The sequence below is a fragment of the Pteronotus mesoamericanus genome, unplaced genomic scaffold (genome assembly GCF_021234165.1).
Source record: "Pteronotus mesoamericanus isolate MK-2021 breed Mesoamerican mustached bat unplaced genomic scaffold, CSHL_Meso_final scaffold_31, whole genome shotgun sequence".
In the NCBI taxonomy this organism is placed as follows: Eukaryota; Metazoa; Chordata; class Mammalia; order Chiroptera; family Mormoopidae; genus Pteronotus; species Pteronotus mesoamericanus.
Genome location: NW_026555312.1, coordinates 18,168,352 through 18,185,460, shown reverse-complemented (window position 1 = coordinate 18,185,460; position 17,109 = coordinate 18,168,352). Strand labels below are relative to the sequence as shown.

General features: G+C 42.3%; 1 protein-coding gene across 1 annotated transcript in view; it reads right to left on the bottom strand.

Moving 5' to 3' along the window:
• ADTRP (androgen dependent TFPI regulating protein) overlaps positions 1-17,109 on the bottom strand; it is a 67,596-nt gene that overhangs the window by 38,088 nt on the left and 12,399 nt on the right. The gene's annotated exons all lie outside the window — the stretch shown is intronic.

Below are 17,109 nucleotides of genomic sequence, written 5' to 3'. Positions count from 1 at the left end.
ATGAAAATATCATGAGAATCACAGAAATTTTAAGCCTTGCAAAAAAAAAAAAGTGCTTACGAAGTTCTTGTTGAATATTTGATAACTAGAATATTATTGTCAAGCATGAAAGGGAAATATTAGCACATTATTGTCTGTTATGGTCATATGTTCTTAAGACAACAGAAAGAAGAGCCTTTTCAAACAATGGCCAGGACACTTTGCCCCTGATTGCAGTCCTGGTATTTAACATCAGGTTTTCCTCCTTAAAAAAAAAAAAAAAAAAAGAATTCATAATTAGGTGGCTTATTATTTGACTGGATAGATGGAGTGTGAAGCAACACCCCTACAGATTTTTGTGTTAGTGATAATGCTCTTTACTGGCATACAGGGCACTTTTAGATGTTGGTCCACTGTTAAAAGGCAGTGCATACATACTCGGCACCCAGTGTAAAGCACTGAGTGTAGAAACCAGATCCCCACCTGGAGCAAACCTTTTACTCACACTCCCACAGGCTCTGACAGTCACTCTGTCTCACATGCCTCAGCATGCATGAGCTCCCTAGAGAAAGCTTTTCCTTATCTCTATGTCTTTTCTTACTTTGTTTTAGTTTTGCTCTAGTGTAAAATTTTAGAGAAAATGGATGAATCTAGCAAGTATGTGAAGGGGATAGAGGATGAAGCTGGTTAGTAGTAAGGATGGTGGTAGGTTGGAAGAGTTGGTGAGATTTAGGAAGAAGTTGGCAAAGCAAGTACCTCTGGGTAAATGAATGTGCCCATTGGACTGAGAGAGGGAAATGAAAGGTAGGGCTCAGAATTCAAAACACTAGGAGAGATGCTAAAGATGGCGGAGGAGTGAATGGGAGTCACGCTGACCTCCTCCCAAAACCAAACTGGAATTGCAACTAAATAATGGAGTAATCACCTGGAAAGCAGTGGAGCGATAGTGGGAGAGGAGCCTTGGTGCCGCGGACAGTGGATTCTACTCTCACACATCCCAAAGGGTGAGAAGTGCGGTGGAGGCTCGAGAGGGTGGGCTGGGTGCGCACGGGCACTGGCACCAGAGGGACATTGAAAGGGCCAGTTAGCTCCCTCCGAGAAGAACGGGGTCTGAATCATAAACAGGAACCCCTAAACTACAGCAGCTAAAGCCAAGAAAATACAGACAAAACACAACCCCAAAAAAGCTTAGGGGCGCTCTCTGCCAGAGACAGGTGGCTGGGGATGCAAAAAGACATTTAAAGGGCAAACGCAAAAGTTGCAGCGGCAGTCACCCTCCTTGATCGCTGGGTACAGGCGGCAGCCGGGTGGGCTGGTGCCTGGGAAAAGGCTGGTGAGGAAAACTTTGTGAAGAGAACTGACACTGCGGCCGGTGGAGCCCGGGTGATAACGCACTTCCCACCCTGCAGCTACCATCTCGCTCAGGCATAAGGGAATCAGTTAACCTGCCTTTTGTGCGCTCTGCACACAGTTTGTGCGTGTGTAAGCTGGGGGGCTGAGTGCAGACTGGCTGGGAGAGCCTTGAGGAGAGACTGGAGACGGAGGCGTTGGGGAAAGAACGGGAGGAGGAACTGGGGAGTCCCGACTCCCTCCCCGTTCAGTAGTCTCCATTGTGGGCTGGAAAGGCGAGACCCCAAAGAGGCAGAAGTGGGGCACGCATGAACCAGACTTCCTGCGATTGAAACGCAGTCCGCACAGGGGTTGGATCCTTGGGCGAAGGGGTCACAGAACTGCCCAGAGGCCCCTGAGGGGAGACTAGAAACGGAGGCATTGGGGAAAGAACGGGAGGAGGAACCGGGGAGTCCCGACTCCTTTTCCTTGCCGTAGTCTCCATTGCGCAGGAAGAGGCCACACCCCCAAAGAGCCAAAAGCTGAAAAGCAAACATAGACACCCCCAAAACACCCAGAGCAGGTGCGCACACTTGCACTAAGTGACCGGTGAGGGTTGGCGAGCGTGTGTGTGACCCACGCGGGCTGGCGAACGCTTGCACCTGCCGGCAAGGCCTCACACAGACTGGCACCCATACGGCCTGCGAGGGATTGCACAGAGGGGCAAGGGCAGGCGTAAACTGACCTGCCCGCCGCGATTGCGGAGCGGCCCACAAAATAAGTAGAGCTGCCCAGAGTCCCTGGAGGAGAGACCAGAAACAGGATTAACCGGAGAATCCTAGAGCTGATTTCCTCCCATTTCCATAGTCCCCATTTGGCGAGGGCAAGCAACGCACCCAAAGAGCCAAAAGCTGGGAAAATACACAATAGAAGACCCTAAACTGACCAGTGCCGCAGAGCTCACCGGCCAGGGGGGCCAGATGAGTACACGCGGTCGCGAATAAGCCCCCTGGTCTGGGGCAAGCACATGCGAGCCCAGGCAGGTGGGGGACCCTGCCGCACTGGGAACGCGCTCAAGAAGCCCGCGCGAGAGCGCAGAGAGATCCCAAAAAATAGCCCAGCCCTGACCGAAGGGATCACAGAGCTGCTCCAAGCAGGAGTCAGACACAGGCATTGGACTCCTGAAAGGCTCAAAAAAACAACCCAAAGCCCCATAGGGTCAACAACTGACATCATCAGAGGCAAGCCCAGAAAGAAAAGTAAAGGACAAAAATACTTAACAGACTCTCACAAAAATGGGAAGAAAAAGAAGTTCCCCCCAAATGAGTGGAAAAGGGGAATCCCCACAGAGAGAGCTAAATGAAATAGAGGCAAGGGAACTATCAGATATGGAATTCAAAACAATGGTTCTAAGGAAGCTCAATGAGCTCAGCCAGCTCAAAGAGAACTATGAGAAACTGCAGAGAAACTATCAGGATCTTACAGCAAACTATATAAGCCTTGAAAAGGACATAGAAACTATCAAGAAGACACAAGAGGATATGAAGAATACCATTTCTGAATTGAAGAACACAGTAGAAGGAATCCAAAGCAGGCTGGATGAAGCCGAGGATCGAATCAGTGAGATGGAGGACAAGGTAGGAAAAAGCTCTCAGAAAGAACAAGAAATGGAAAAGCGGCTCAAAAAGAATGAAGAGGCATTTAGGGAAATGCAGGACAACCTGAAATGCAATAATATCCGTATAATAGGGATCCCAGAAGGAGAAGAGGAGCAAGGGATAGAGAACCTCCTCGAAAAAGCAATGATGGAAAATTTCCCTAATTTGAGGAGAGAAAGGGTCTCATGGATCCAGGAGGCACAGAGGACCCCACTCAAGAGGGACTCAAGGAGGTCTACTCCAAGACACATCATCATTAAAATGGCAAATGTCAAAGACAAAGAGAGAATCCTGAAGGCAGCAAGGGAGAAGGAGAAAGTAACATACAAGGGGACCCCGATACGCCTAGGAGCTGACTTCTCAACAGAAACACTACAAGCCAGAAGGGAATGGCAACAAATATTCCAAGTCATGAAAAGCAAGGGCCTACAGCCAAGGCTGCTCTACCCAGCTAGACTCTCCATTAAAATAGAAGGAGAAATATGGAGTTTCCTGAAACAAAAGAAAGCTAAAAGAATACATCTCTACCAAACCAGCACTCCAAGATATGCTAAGGGGACTGGTTTAAGCAGATGAAGGAAAAGAAGGAGACAGAGAGGAACACAAGTACAAAGAGAAAAGATGAGTAAGTTTCTATCAGTAATATCTCTCAATGTGAATGGACTAAATGCCCCAATCAAAAGACACAGGGTAGCTGAATGGATAAGAAAACATGACCCACACATATGCTGCCTACAAGAGACCCACCTCAGAGCAAGAGACCTAAACAGCTTGAAAGTAAAGGGATGGAAAAAAATATTCCAAGCAAATGGGCATGAGAAAAAGGCTGGGGTTGCCATACTTGTATCAGACAAAGTAGATTTCAAATCAAAGGCCATAAAGAGAGACCCAGAGGGGCACTTTATAATACTTAAAGGAAGAATCTATCAAGAAGACATCAACATTGTAAACTTCTATGCTCCCAGTATAGGAGCCCCCAAGTTTATAAGGAAATTGTTGGATGACTTCAAAAAAGATGTAGACAGCAACACACTGATAGTAGGGGATTTCAACACCCCACTGTCAAAAATGGACAGATCTTCCAAACAAAACATTAATAAACATATTGTGGCGCTGAATGAAACACTGAATCAAAGAGACTTAACTGACATATATAGAACCTTACATCCCAAAGAAGAAAAATACACATTCTTTTCAAATGCTCATGGCAGTTTTTCAAAGATAGACCACATGATAGGTCACAAAGCAAGCCTCAGCAAATTCAGGAAAATTGAAATAATACCAAACTTTTTCTCAGACCACAAGGCCTTGAAACTCGTAATCATCTCAAAGAGAAACTTCAAAAACTTGCAAACTCATGGAGACTGAACAGTACACTATTAAACAATGAATGGGTCAATAATGAGATAAGAGAAGAAATCAAAAAATTTCTGGAAACAAATGAAAATGAACAGACAACTGTCCAAAACCTATGGGACACAGCAAAGGCGGTCCTGAGAGGGAAGTTCATAGCAATACAGGCTTACCTAAAAAAGATAGAAACATTTCAAATAAAAGACCTAACACTACAACTTCAAGAACTGGAGAAACAACAACAAATAAATCCCAGAGCAAGTAGAAGGAAGGAAATAGTCAAGATTAGAGCAGAACTGAAGGACATAGAGACAAAAAGAACAATTCAGAGGATCACCCAATCCAGAAGTTGGTTCTTTGAAAAGATAAATAAAATTGACAAGTCTTTAAGCAGACTCATCAAGAAAAAAAGGGAGAGGACCCAAATTAATAATATCAGAAATGAAAGAGGAGAAATAACAACTGATACCACAGAAATACAAATGATCATCAGAAACTATTATGAACAATTATATGACAAGAAATTTGAAAATCTTGATGAAATGGACAAATTTTTAGAAAAGTATAATCTTCCAACACTGAAGGAGGAAGAAACAGAAAGCTTGAACAGACCGATAACAGCTGGGGAAATGGAAGCAGTCATCAAGAAACTCCCGGCACACAAAAGCCCAGGGCCGGACGGTTTCACAGGAGAATTTTACAAAACATTTAAGGAAGAGCTAACCCCTGTTCTTCTCAGACTATTCCAAAAAATCCAAGAGGAGGGAAGACTCCCAGACTCCTTCTATGAGGCCAGCATCACCCTGATCCCAAAACCAGATAAAGACCCTACAAAGAAAGAAAACTACAGGCCAATTTCGCTGATGAACATGGATGCTAAAATCCTCAACAAAATATTGGCAAACCGCATCCAGCAATACATTCAAAAGATTATCCACCACAATTAAGTGGGATTCATCCCAGGGATGCAGGGATGGTTCAATATACGCAAATCAGTAAACGTGATACATCACATAAATAAAAGAAAAGACAAAATCCACATGGTCATCTCCATAGACGCAGAAAAAGCATTCGATAAGGTACAGCACCCATTTATGATCAAAACACTCAGCAAAATGGGAATAAATGGGGCACTCCTCAACGTAATAAAGGCCATATATGAAAAACCTACAGCCAATATCATACTCAACAGGCAAAAACGGAAAGCTTTCCCACTAAGATCGGGAACACGACAAGGATGTCCGCTCTCACCGCTTCTTTTCAACATCGTATTGGAAGTCCTAGCCACAGCGGTCAGACAAGAGAAAGAGATAAAAGGCATCCAAATAGGAAAGGAGGAAGTAAAACTATCATTGTTTGCAGATGACATGATAGTGTACATAGAATACCTTGTAGACTCTACCCAAAAACTCCTCAACCTAATAAGTGAATTTGGAAAAACAGCAGGATACAAAGTCAATATTCAGAAATCAGAGGCGTTTTTGTACACCAGCAATGCAATAGAAGAAGAAATCAGAAAAGAAATACCATTTGATATAGCAAGAAAAAAGATTAAGTACCTAGGCATAAATTTAACCAAAGACACAAAAGACCTGTATGCAGAAAACTATACAACATTGAAAAAAGAAATTAAGGAAGACACAAATAAATGGAAGCATATACTGTGCTCATGGATTGGAAGAATTAATATCCTCAAAATGTCCATACTACCCAAAGCAATGTATAGATTCAACGCGATCCCTATTAAGATACCAATGACGTATTTCACAGAAATAGAACAGACATCTCAAAAATTTATATGGAACCATAAACGACCCCGAATAGCCTCAGCAATTTTGAGAAAGAAACACAAAGTAGGAGGGATCACAATACCGCACATCAAACTCTACTACAAAGCCACCATACTCAAAACAATCTGGTACTGGCACAAGAACAGATCCATAGACCAGTGGAACAGAATAGAAAGCCCAGAAATAAGCCCCGGTCTCTATGGACATCTAATATTTGACAAAGGGGGCAGAAGCATAAAATGGAGCAATAACAGCCTCTTCAAGAAATGGTGTTGTGAGAGCTGGATGGCTACATGCAAAAAATTGAAATTGGATCATCAGCTGACACCATACACAAAAATAAACTCAAGATGGATAAAAGACTTAAATAGAAGTCGCAACACCATCAAAGTCCTAGAGGAGAACATTGGCGGGACACTCTCAGATATCCCCCGCAGCAATTTTTTCACTGATATGTCTTCTAAAGCAAGGGACATAAAGGAAAGAATAAACAAGTGGGACCTCATCAAAATAAGAAGCTTCTGCATGGCTAAAGAAAACATCAGCAAAATGAAAAGGGAGCCAACCATATGGGAAAATATATTTGCTAATGATACATCAGATTGAGGTTTGATCTCCAAGATATATAAAGAACTCACTGGACTCCACTCCAAGGAGACACGATCCAATCAAAAAATGGGCAAAGGACCTGGGCAGATGCTTTTCCAAGGAGGAGATACAGAGGGCCCAGAGGCATTTGAAAGGATGCTCAGCATCACTAGCCATCAGAGAAATGCAGATCAAAACCACCATGAGGTACTATCTCACACCAGTAAGAATGGCCATCATAAACAGATCAACAAACAACAAGTGCTGGCAACGCTGTGGAGAAAAGGGAACCCTAGTACACTGTTGGTGGGAATGCAGACTGGTGCAGCCACTATGGAAAGTAGTGTGGAATTTCCTCAGAAAGCTGAAAATGGAACTGCCTTTTGATCCAGTGATTCCCGTGCTGGGACTATACCCTGAGAACACCAAAACGCCAATACAAAAGAACCTATGCACCCCAATGTTCATAGCAGCACAATTGACAATAGCCAAGTGTTGGAAGCAACCTAAATGCCCATCAGTAGATGATTGGATAAAAAAATAATGGTACATATACACAATGGAATACTATGCAGCAGAAAGAAAAAAAGAACTACTAAACTTCGCGACAGCATGGATGGAACTGGAGAGCATTATGCTAAGCGAAATAAGCCAGGGGGCGAAAGACAAATACCATATGATCTCACCTATAAGCGGAACCTAACCAACAATGCAAAGATGCAAGGAAAATATGACCAGCAACACTGAAAGGAAAAGAAATCAACAGAGACAAGAGGGAAGGGGAGGGCGGGGAAAGGGAAGGGAAGGGGAAAGTCAAGGAACATATAGAATGGACTCATGGACAAAACGAAAGGGGAAGAGCTGAGGGAGGGAAGGAGGGAGGGGGCAAGGGAAAGAGGTGGGAGGGAGGCAGAGACAAATGTATTTAAAAAGTAAGTAAATTTAAAAAATGAAAAAAAAAATTCAAAACACTAGACATGAAGCATCTGAGAGTTAGAAATCCATGCATGTGATCTGTGGGCAAGTAGAGTCACCATCAAGAAGACTAGATAATGCCCTATAGAGATATTCTACTGGCTGGTGACGCAAGGACCTGTAGGTGAGATGGAGGTAGAGGACTTGGACAAACTCAAATTCCCAATTAAGCACAAGACTGCTCTGGAGGCAGAGAAGATGAAGAGACCAGGGAAAGAGATGGAGGAGCTGGTTGAAAGTCTGTCAGCAGCTCCCTGTTCAAGGCAAGGACAGGAGTCCACAGCTGTCAGAGTGTCTGCCTGCAGGGTTTACATAACAAATAGAAGGGCACTGGGGGCTCTTTTGTGCTGCCCTCTGATCAGAAAGGAGAGGTTCATTTGAATGTGACAGAGAAGGCTCCCTCTCCCACCCACCCACTGGGCAGCTCTTGGGCATTTTCACTTATGTTCTGAGATCATCAGATTTCAGAACTTTCCTGTCCACTTAGGTTTTTTTTTTTTCCTCTCTTGGTACTTCAGAGGGGGTTAGGATCTTCTGTAATGAGTTTCTCCCTCCTGGTTATTCTCCAGCGTAAAGTCATTCTTCCCGTTGGTAGTATTATACATGGTTGCCATGGAAGTGAGGATTAATTACATCACACAGGAGGGGAGGAGACCCACTAGCAAACCTTCAAGGGCACCGAATGATTTCAACTATTCAAATTCCTGCTAACTTCTTAGAAGATAGGACACATTTTTTGATCATTAAAAACCTTTGACCTTGATTTTGAAATTGGGATGTATTTTCCACTGGTATTCTATTTAAAAAGTGGCCTGTGGATAGAGACTCACTGGATAATGGAATTGTAAAAGCAAGTTACTCTTCAGCACATACTGAAAGTTCTCTGAATTAGAATTTTCAAAAAAAAGAAGATATACTGTTGGGAAATGCCCTGCCTGGTTTCAGGGACTGTAGCCTCAGCGACAGGTGAGAGGGCCCCAAGGCTGGAAATAATCAAGGAGGCCTTGGGAAAACATGCCACTGAGCAGACAAAACCTGTCTGCCTGGCAGGGGCTGAGCCCTCACATCACCCTGCTTGGCCCTGTGATGGTCGGTTGTTGATGATGGGTAAGTTCTCTCATGAGGAGAGACGACAAAAGGGACAGACATTCACATTATGGGCAGTGGGACAAGGACTTGGAGGAACACAAAGAAAGAGCAAAAAAGCCCCCACCCCTTGGCTCAGCTTGGGCGTGGCCAGGGTCCTCATTCTATTGAAAGGAGTCTCCTTATCCTTGGTGGCTCTGCCCCACCCACCTGGCTCAGGCTTGAAACAATACTAAAGGCAGGTACAACAGTAAACTGCTTCAGGGTCATTCCCAGGGACAGTCAGGACTAGAAGTAAGTTCCTCTAAGCATGCTTTGTTCTTCCCTCAAAAGTGATTGCTCATACTAGGAAGGAGATTTACATTATATGGTCAGATTAGACCCTGACCTGAGGCAGATCTCTAGTGTTCCTGTGATTGTAATCTATGATCTCTATTTCTTTTCTGTAAGCATAGCCTTTTGACATTGATTGATGAGCTTTGCTGTATACCCCTGTGCACACGGTTCTCAATAAAAGCCTTTGGACATCGGGGTTAGGGGCCTGCCTTCCCCTCTAGAGGGAAGAGCCATGGCCCCTCTCCTGGCAGACAGAAGTGTTTGCAATGATGCATGTTTATTCCCCCCTATCCGTGACAACCCCAGGATGGGCTCTGTGGGATTCAGAACCCTGCTCCCTCCTCAGCTGGCTCTGGTCAGTAACCCTCAGATCCAGGAGCCCCGCACTCCACCACAGTGCTCCCCACAACAATATACTTTCACCATTTTGGTTTTGGCTCTCAAGAGATTAAGAAAGCAGGCACTGTGAATGCTTAGTTCTAGTTATATAAAACCTTAAGTGGATTGGTGATCCTTTGGCAGTTCCTTATCAGCATCTCCTCTATTTACCTTAAGACTTCCTGAGGGGCAAGATGCCTTTATTGTTCTTACTCAGCTAATTCTGCTTCCTTATCCCAATTTAGTTTCTAATTTCACTGCTGAGCTTCAGGCATTACCGGAACTTATCAGTGTTTCCCTGGTGAACGCCACTGGGGAGTCTAACCTATCTTAGAGTAAGAAGTGAATGGAATGAATAAAAGGATGGCTAGAAAGTATTTTAACCAAGAAGATGGTCTGTAAATAACACTGAGGTCATTAAACCTGAAAAAACATCCAAGTAATTACACGTGTGCTACAAATGCTTCTATTTTCATTCTTGTTCAGGAACTTTGGAACAATGTTCTGAAAAAAGGATCTTTCCAGTGGTACACCATTGATACATCTGTTCATTGGCTTGCCTAGTGGATCTTTACCTCCTGCAGAGCCATGTGACAAGTTCTTTAGCAATGCCATTTCCTGGTCATTGGTGACAGTCAAATTTTTTCTTTCTAATGTGGATCTAGTCTAGAATAGAAAATGCCAGGGAAGATTTTAGAATTTAATATTACAACAAATTTGGGAGGAAAAAACCATGAATTAAGGAATGCAGGTGACTTTGAATGGAACAGGCAAGGAAACAAAGTCTCTCCTCTAGAGTCTCCAGAAGGAATGCAGCTCTGCTGATACCTTTATTTTATCTCATAAGACACATTTTGGACTTCTGACCTCCAGGACTATAAGTTAATAAACTTGTCTTGTTTTAAGCAATTAAGGTTGTGTCACTTTGTTACAGCAGCAAAGGAAACTAATACATACAGCATTATTAAGGCTCTATCTCTCCCCACCATTCCATCAAACTGTTCTCATATAAGAAAGCTCAATTGTACCAAATCCAATGGAAAATTTTAACTCAAGTCATCTTACATTGTCATCTTACTTAACCTCTCAACGGCTTTTGACATAAAGCACTTCCTCTTGCTTGAAACATTTTTATACTTGACTTTCAGGAGACTAAACTGCATAGGGTTTTCTCCTAACTCATTAGCATACCTCCTTCTAAATCATTTTTTGTCGAATTCTCTTGCTTTTCCTTCCAAGTACTGAAAGTTCTAAGGCTAACTCCTGGGATATAGTTTCTAATCATTCTTACCCCCTAGGCAATCTTATTTGACTTAAGAAAAAAAATCTTTATGATGAAGAGAACCAAATTTATGTCACCAGCCCAGAACTCTCCCTTAGGCATATTTGTCCTACTCCCTAGATTTTGTTGCCTCATAGGCACCTCAGAATCAATTTCCTCCTATACAATCATTTGACCTCTCCTAGCATCTCTATCCATACTCCTTCCCTGCGTCTTAAGCTAAAAATCTCATCAATACCACTGCCATTCCCGTAACCCAAGCCTCCACCATCTCCGTCTGCACTTTGCAAACACCTCCTAACTGGCCTTCACTCCTCCCCTCCCTTTTCACACCTCCACTGTGCCTTAGTGTGCAGTGCATGTGATGCTCTTGAAATGAAAGCAAGATAAAGAATAAAATGCAATGTAGATTAGGTGATAAATAGATAGGTAGATAAGTGCTGAAAAGAAAGAAGGGTTTATATAGCCCTAACCCCTATTTCATATATATTATATGCAGTGTTTCGGGAAGGGACAGGTAAGGCCTCAGACTTTATATAGTTTATGTAGTTTAAACATTGGAAGTGTTCCCTCCCCAGGTAAGGCCTCCCTGAAAAGATGCCGTTCCCCATCATACTCACTCCTTATAAAATAAAATCCCAACTCCTTATAAATCCTGTGAGGCACAATCCAAACCCTGGCTGCAGTTCCATCATTCTCCTCTTTATTCAGCTCTGCCTGAACCAATCACACTGGTTCTCCTGCTGTTTCCTAAAGATGCTGGTATTTCCTCTCAGGGTCTTTGTCCTTGCTGTTCAGTCTGCCTGAGCGCTTCTCCTGCCAGAACTTCCTGGGGTGCTTCCTTTACATTATCCAAATTTCTGTTTAAGTATTAGTTTATCATAAAAGGACTCCCTGACCACCTTGACTGCCATGCACCCTGTTAAACCTACTACCTGTGAACACCTGCACATTTTATTATTTATTGTTTACATGTTTATTGCTATCTTCCCCACCAGCATATATGTGTCTGCACACAAAGACAGATATGGGAGGGTGGGTTATGTTTATTTCTGCATCCTCAGCTTCTAAAAGACAGTCTGGTATAGTAAGCATTCTATAAATAATATATTATATGTTATGTGTGTGTGTGCATGTGTGTATATATATTTATTTATATATAAAATAAGCAGACTCTCTATGGTAAGATAATACTTTATAAAAAATGGTGTCAATAAAGGTGTGGCTGACAAAGATAGTATGTGGGGGGTTATTTTCTAGCCACCTCACTTACAAGAGCTGCACGGTTTCCACTAACCTCGGACTGTGCTTCAAGTGTCCTTTAAAGGATCTCGCCATCTATGAGTGACATGGGCTGGGGCACCATATCAGCAAAACATACTCTGGCTTATGGCTTATGTCATGGAGAAACAGAAGGGGATGGGAGGTGGAGTCCCCCACAGGGACTCTGACCAGGTCCCTCTTTCTCTTCAGACATGGACTTTCAGGAGACTAATACTGGGGGGGGGGGGGGGGGGGGGGGGGGGGTTGTTTTTGTTTTTTAACTGTCCAAATGTTCTCCTAAAGATTCTGTAGAACACAGCTTTTGCTTTTAGCAGGTTAAAGTTGCATGTGTGCGCAGTGGGGGTGGGGGTAGGATTTTATACACACACACATATGATTAGATATATAATGTTTGTAATTTAAGTTTTTCAACCATATCTCATATTTCTCTTGTCACGCCACAGAAATGAAAACATCACTAAACACATAATAATGACTTTGAAAAATGAGTATTCTTGATTTTGTCTTTTGGGTATGAACTCAGCATTAGCAATCATTTGGTGGTTCTCTTTTCAAGCACATACTTGGTTATGTCAAGAGATCTTAATCTGAGGCTCATAAATGGAATTTTGAAGGTCCATAAACCTTCTAAAATGATATACAAAATTTTATGGGCATCTGTGTTTCTTTGGGAAATGGTCCATAGATTTCCTTAGGTTCACCAAGGGGTCTGTTCTCTGAAGGTTGAAAACAACTGAACTAGCCAGAGATACCTTCATTGTGGGTCTCCTCTGCCCAGAGGAAAGGCTGAGTTGAAAAACAAGGAAGGTGTGCAGAAGGGCTTTGTAAGGTTGGTGGGCAAAAGATGGCCAGTTAGCACTGACAAACCTGCAGCTGACCTTCTCTACTTATCAGAACTCACCTAACTATTTAGCAGCCCAAACAATTTCACATCAAGGTGGGAGAGAAAAATCTAAGAGATGGTCTGGATTTAATGATACACAACATCTTGCATGCTCTGAGTGAGAAAGAAACTGTGAGGGTTAGAGTTTTACTCCCTCGACATGTTGACTCCCCACTACATCCTGGAGAGGGCTCTAAGGACTTTCACGTTGTTCAGTCCTGACCCACAAGTTGGTAACACCCAGGCCAGAACACAAGGGGCATGGAGCGTTCCTGTCCGCATCTTTCATTTGTCACTAATCACATACTGCTGCATGCTACCACCTGTATCAATGTCTTATATTAGTTTTAACTGTGATTTTATTGTTTCAACATTGTGTGTGCATTCTAGGCTCACCCAGATTTAGCGTGCTAGAAGTCAAAACCCTTGTCGAATAGCAATCATGCTGCTACACACAATAGGTACTTAATAATTATTTTTTCAAGTGATAAAGACAACACATTAAATAACAAAGTAGCTGTGTTTCATTGCTTTTCCAATTTACAGAGCTAAACTAAGGCCTGACTCTTAAGAGCAGATTGTTTATAAACCCCCATTAATATCAATGAAGTCTTTTCAGTACTAAAACTCTGCTCATGGATTGAGAGTTTTACATGATAATGACATATTTATACAGTCCTTGATAGTTTATAAAGTACTTGCACCATGTTCTCATTTATCATGTACTATTTTCAAATATAGAGGGGCTCTGAGGGGGTTCTCTGATCTATTTCACCCCTCTTTTGGGGAAACCTGAACAATTTAGGCTGATTTTCTGAGAAATAAGTTCCCCAGCTTCCTTCAGGTTAGCATCTGATAGTTTCCTCAGTTACTGAGTCCTTTTCCTGCTATTTAAATCTGTCTGTTCTAATTCTATCTTTAGTAGTCATTTAGATAAGACCTGAGAAGCTATTTTTCCCTGACAGACCTGGAGAAATACTTTACTGTGCTTTCCCTTCTTTCATTGAGACTGGAGAACTGCTTAGCAGTAAAACATCAGGTTGATCCACTTGAAATAAGGCAAGCCAGCTCAAATGGGAGTTTTAGGGCACCAATGAAGGCAGCCCGTCCATGGTTGATGCAAACATTTCACTGATGTTTCTATTTGGTTTGAATACAAAGCAAGGGTAGAAAAAATGTCCATTACAGATGATAATCAGGTCCTACCACAATGATAAGTCTCCAGCGAGCTAGAAGGCTCACACTGGGAGGATTCCAAAGACTTGATAAATCATGAAAGTTTTAGAACTGAACTCTTGTCAAAGGGGAAAGTGGTATTTCTTAATCTGACAGATATTACTCATCAAGCCCAGGGTATCATCCCAAAAGGCAACACGTAAGATATTTCAAAGCTAAGGCTAAAGTAGCAAACATAAATCCATTGTGAAATGAAGGAAACTTTCAGGAGATTATGACACTGAGTATGTAGCCAATAATTCTTATACTGTGGAAGAGAAAAAGGAGCAGTACAGGAAGCAATTCTCTGTAAGAGCAGGGTCAGCCACAAGTACTCGTAAGCAACTAGTACCAGATGTCTAGCCTGACTGCCCATTAGCTCTCTAGCGGCCACGAGGGTGGTTTCTGGGGTATTCAACCCTTTGGGTTGTCATGGAAGGACACTGTTAAAATGTAGAAAGTGTTAACAGATTTACCTGTTAACAGGAAGTGGTAACAGCCATTTCCATATTTGTTTATACTAGTATTTAAGAAGTTAGAAAGCATTCCTTGACACAGTAGACCGGGAGAACTTAATAGCAAGGACAAAAAATGTCCAGAATAAGGGACACAATCTGGAAAGCGGGATGAGATGTGGTCACGAGGACAATGGATTTGGAGCAGACACCAACAGGAAACACAGAAGTCTGGAGAGGACCACAAAGCTGGCTTTGCTGATGCCAACATTTTCCCCTGGAAATGGTTCTGTTGGGATTTTTTTCCATGTAAAGTAACAGAATAACAGTCAATGTCTGACTGAAGACAGGTTTCCATCTCTTCTTTTCTCTTTGTCACCATCGTCCTACCTCTTTTGACCTTAGCCCCTTCTCTCGAAGAGATTCAGGTTACTCAATTGACCAAAGGACTAGGAACAGATAAAACCCCCCAGGTTTTGAAGGCACAAAAATGTTTTAGGAACTCTGTTGCGCAGTGTTGTCTTTGCTCTTGGATATGATGTACCTTGCACAGTTATCTTGTTTTAAAATTACTAAACATCTTTATGGCTATTTAGCAAGGTCACAGATGTTGGGCATCACAAAACAAGTATTTGGAAGAAATCTAACCTTATTTCCACCTGGAAAATGGAACCATAAAGAGCTGGGAAGCTTTTGATAGTTGCAAGGAAACTACTAGATAAGCTTACAAAGCCTGGAAGAGGTATAACATATGTGGTCAGCCCCAAATAAAAGACACAAATAAAAGATTCTGCCTTTCTTTTTTTCAGTTGAGTAACATCGATCTCAATCAGTTGTCCCAAATCACTTAATTTTCTTTTCTTAAGTCAAGTTTTAGCTTATTAGCATACAGGTGGGGATTCTGGATTTTTTTTAAGTGAGAATTCTCACTTTGCTATGTTAATCAAGCAATCTTCTGTTTGCCTGGTGAATTATGAAACCAGATCATACCACAGTCCTGCACTTACTATAGCAAAGAAAAATGGAGAGCAGAATTAGCTTTGGATTTGCATCCTAGGGTCCACTTATCAGTTCTGTGGCCCCAGGCAAATCACTTAACTTCTCTGAGTTTTTTTCCCCTAATTTGTATAAATCAGGATTTTTGTTTTTATCTAAAGGTTGTGTGAATTAAACAAGCACATATTTGAGGAACATGCTCAGTAAAGTACCATGAAAAAGCAGAAATGTCCTTTAATAGGTGTCTCAGATTAATACTAATGGGAATTAGAAAGGTGGTCAGATATTCCCTGAGAGAGGTGGTCAGACAAAAAGAAGGTGGTAGGAGGGAGTCCCTGAGAGATAAGACTTATTTAACAAATAGTTTTTGGTCCTGAACTCTAAATTAGATTAGAACTTGGATATCTTACTTAGTAATCAGTACCTCATTGAGCACATTTAAACTGAAAGTACATTTTTACTGGGGGATGAAACACGTTGGAGGGGCAGAGTCAGTGGACTGAGCTGCTTTTCCTGACTGGTAATCATGTGAGACAATAGACGAGTTGTAGATAAAAGAAAATCTGTGATCCTGAGGAGCCTTAATAACATTACTCGCTTGTGATTTCCCTGGTTTTTAAATGTCATTTGCTTCATATGCTCTGAAACCTCATTCTGAACTCCTGACTAATGTGGAAATACACTTGTAAGTGTGAGGCAGCGAGGCTAGGACGTTGAATGATTTCTTCATGCAGGAAGTGCCCATGACTCAGGCCCATCCTTCATCCAAGGTCTGGACAGCCATGCTCCCATGCTGCTTGTCCAGTGGACGGTTACTAGTGGTCAGATACCAGTAATCTGAATATTTCATAACAGGTTGTATTTACTATTTAGCCCTTTAAAAATAAATGCATGGCCCTAGCTGTTGTGGTTTAGTTGGTTGGATCATTGTCCCCATACACCGAAAAGGTGCAGGTATGACTCCTAGTCAGGGCATATACCTAGGTTGCTGGTTTGGTTCCTGGTCAGGGCACGTATGGGAGGCAACTGATAGATATTTCTCTCTCCCAAAGATGTTTCTCTCTCTCTCTCTCCCCCACCCCCGACCCCCACACCTCCCTACCTTCCTCTCTCTCTAAAATCAATAAACATATCCTTGGGTGAGGATTTAAAAAAGTGCATGATTAGAAGAACAAACAGGAATGTATTCATAGAATATGTAAACAATCATTCCACTTGGGATGAATAATCCTGTGTTAGCTAAGAAGTTACTGCTGAGCTCTGAGATATTCTCTAGATGTTGGGGTGGATTTTTTAAAGTTTGCTTAATTCCATTTCTAGAGCAGAATTTTCATTACATGTTATTTGCTGAAGTCACTTCTCTGTCATGACTGCAACTGCCAAGAAGTTGCCTGCCCTTATGGTTACATGTCTTTTCAATGACTTCATAAGCAACTTGGCAGTCTTGCCTGGTCATCCCCTCTGCTCTCAGTGACTGTAATTACAGTCCAGTTTTTATTCATTTTATATCTTCAATGAGCTC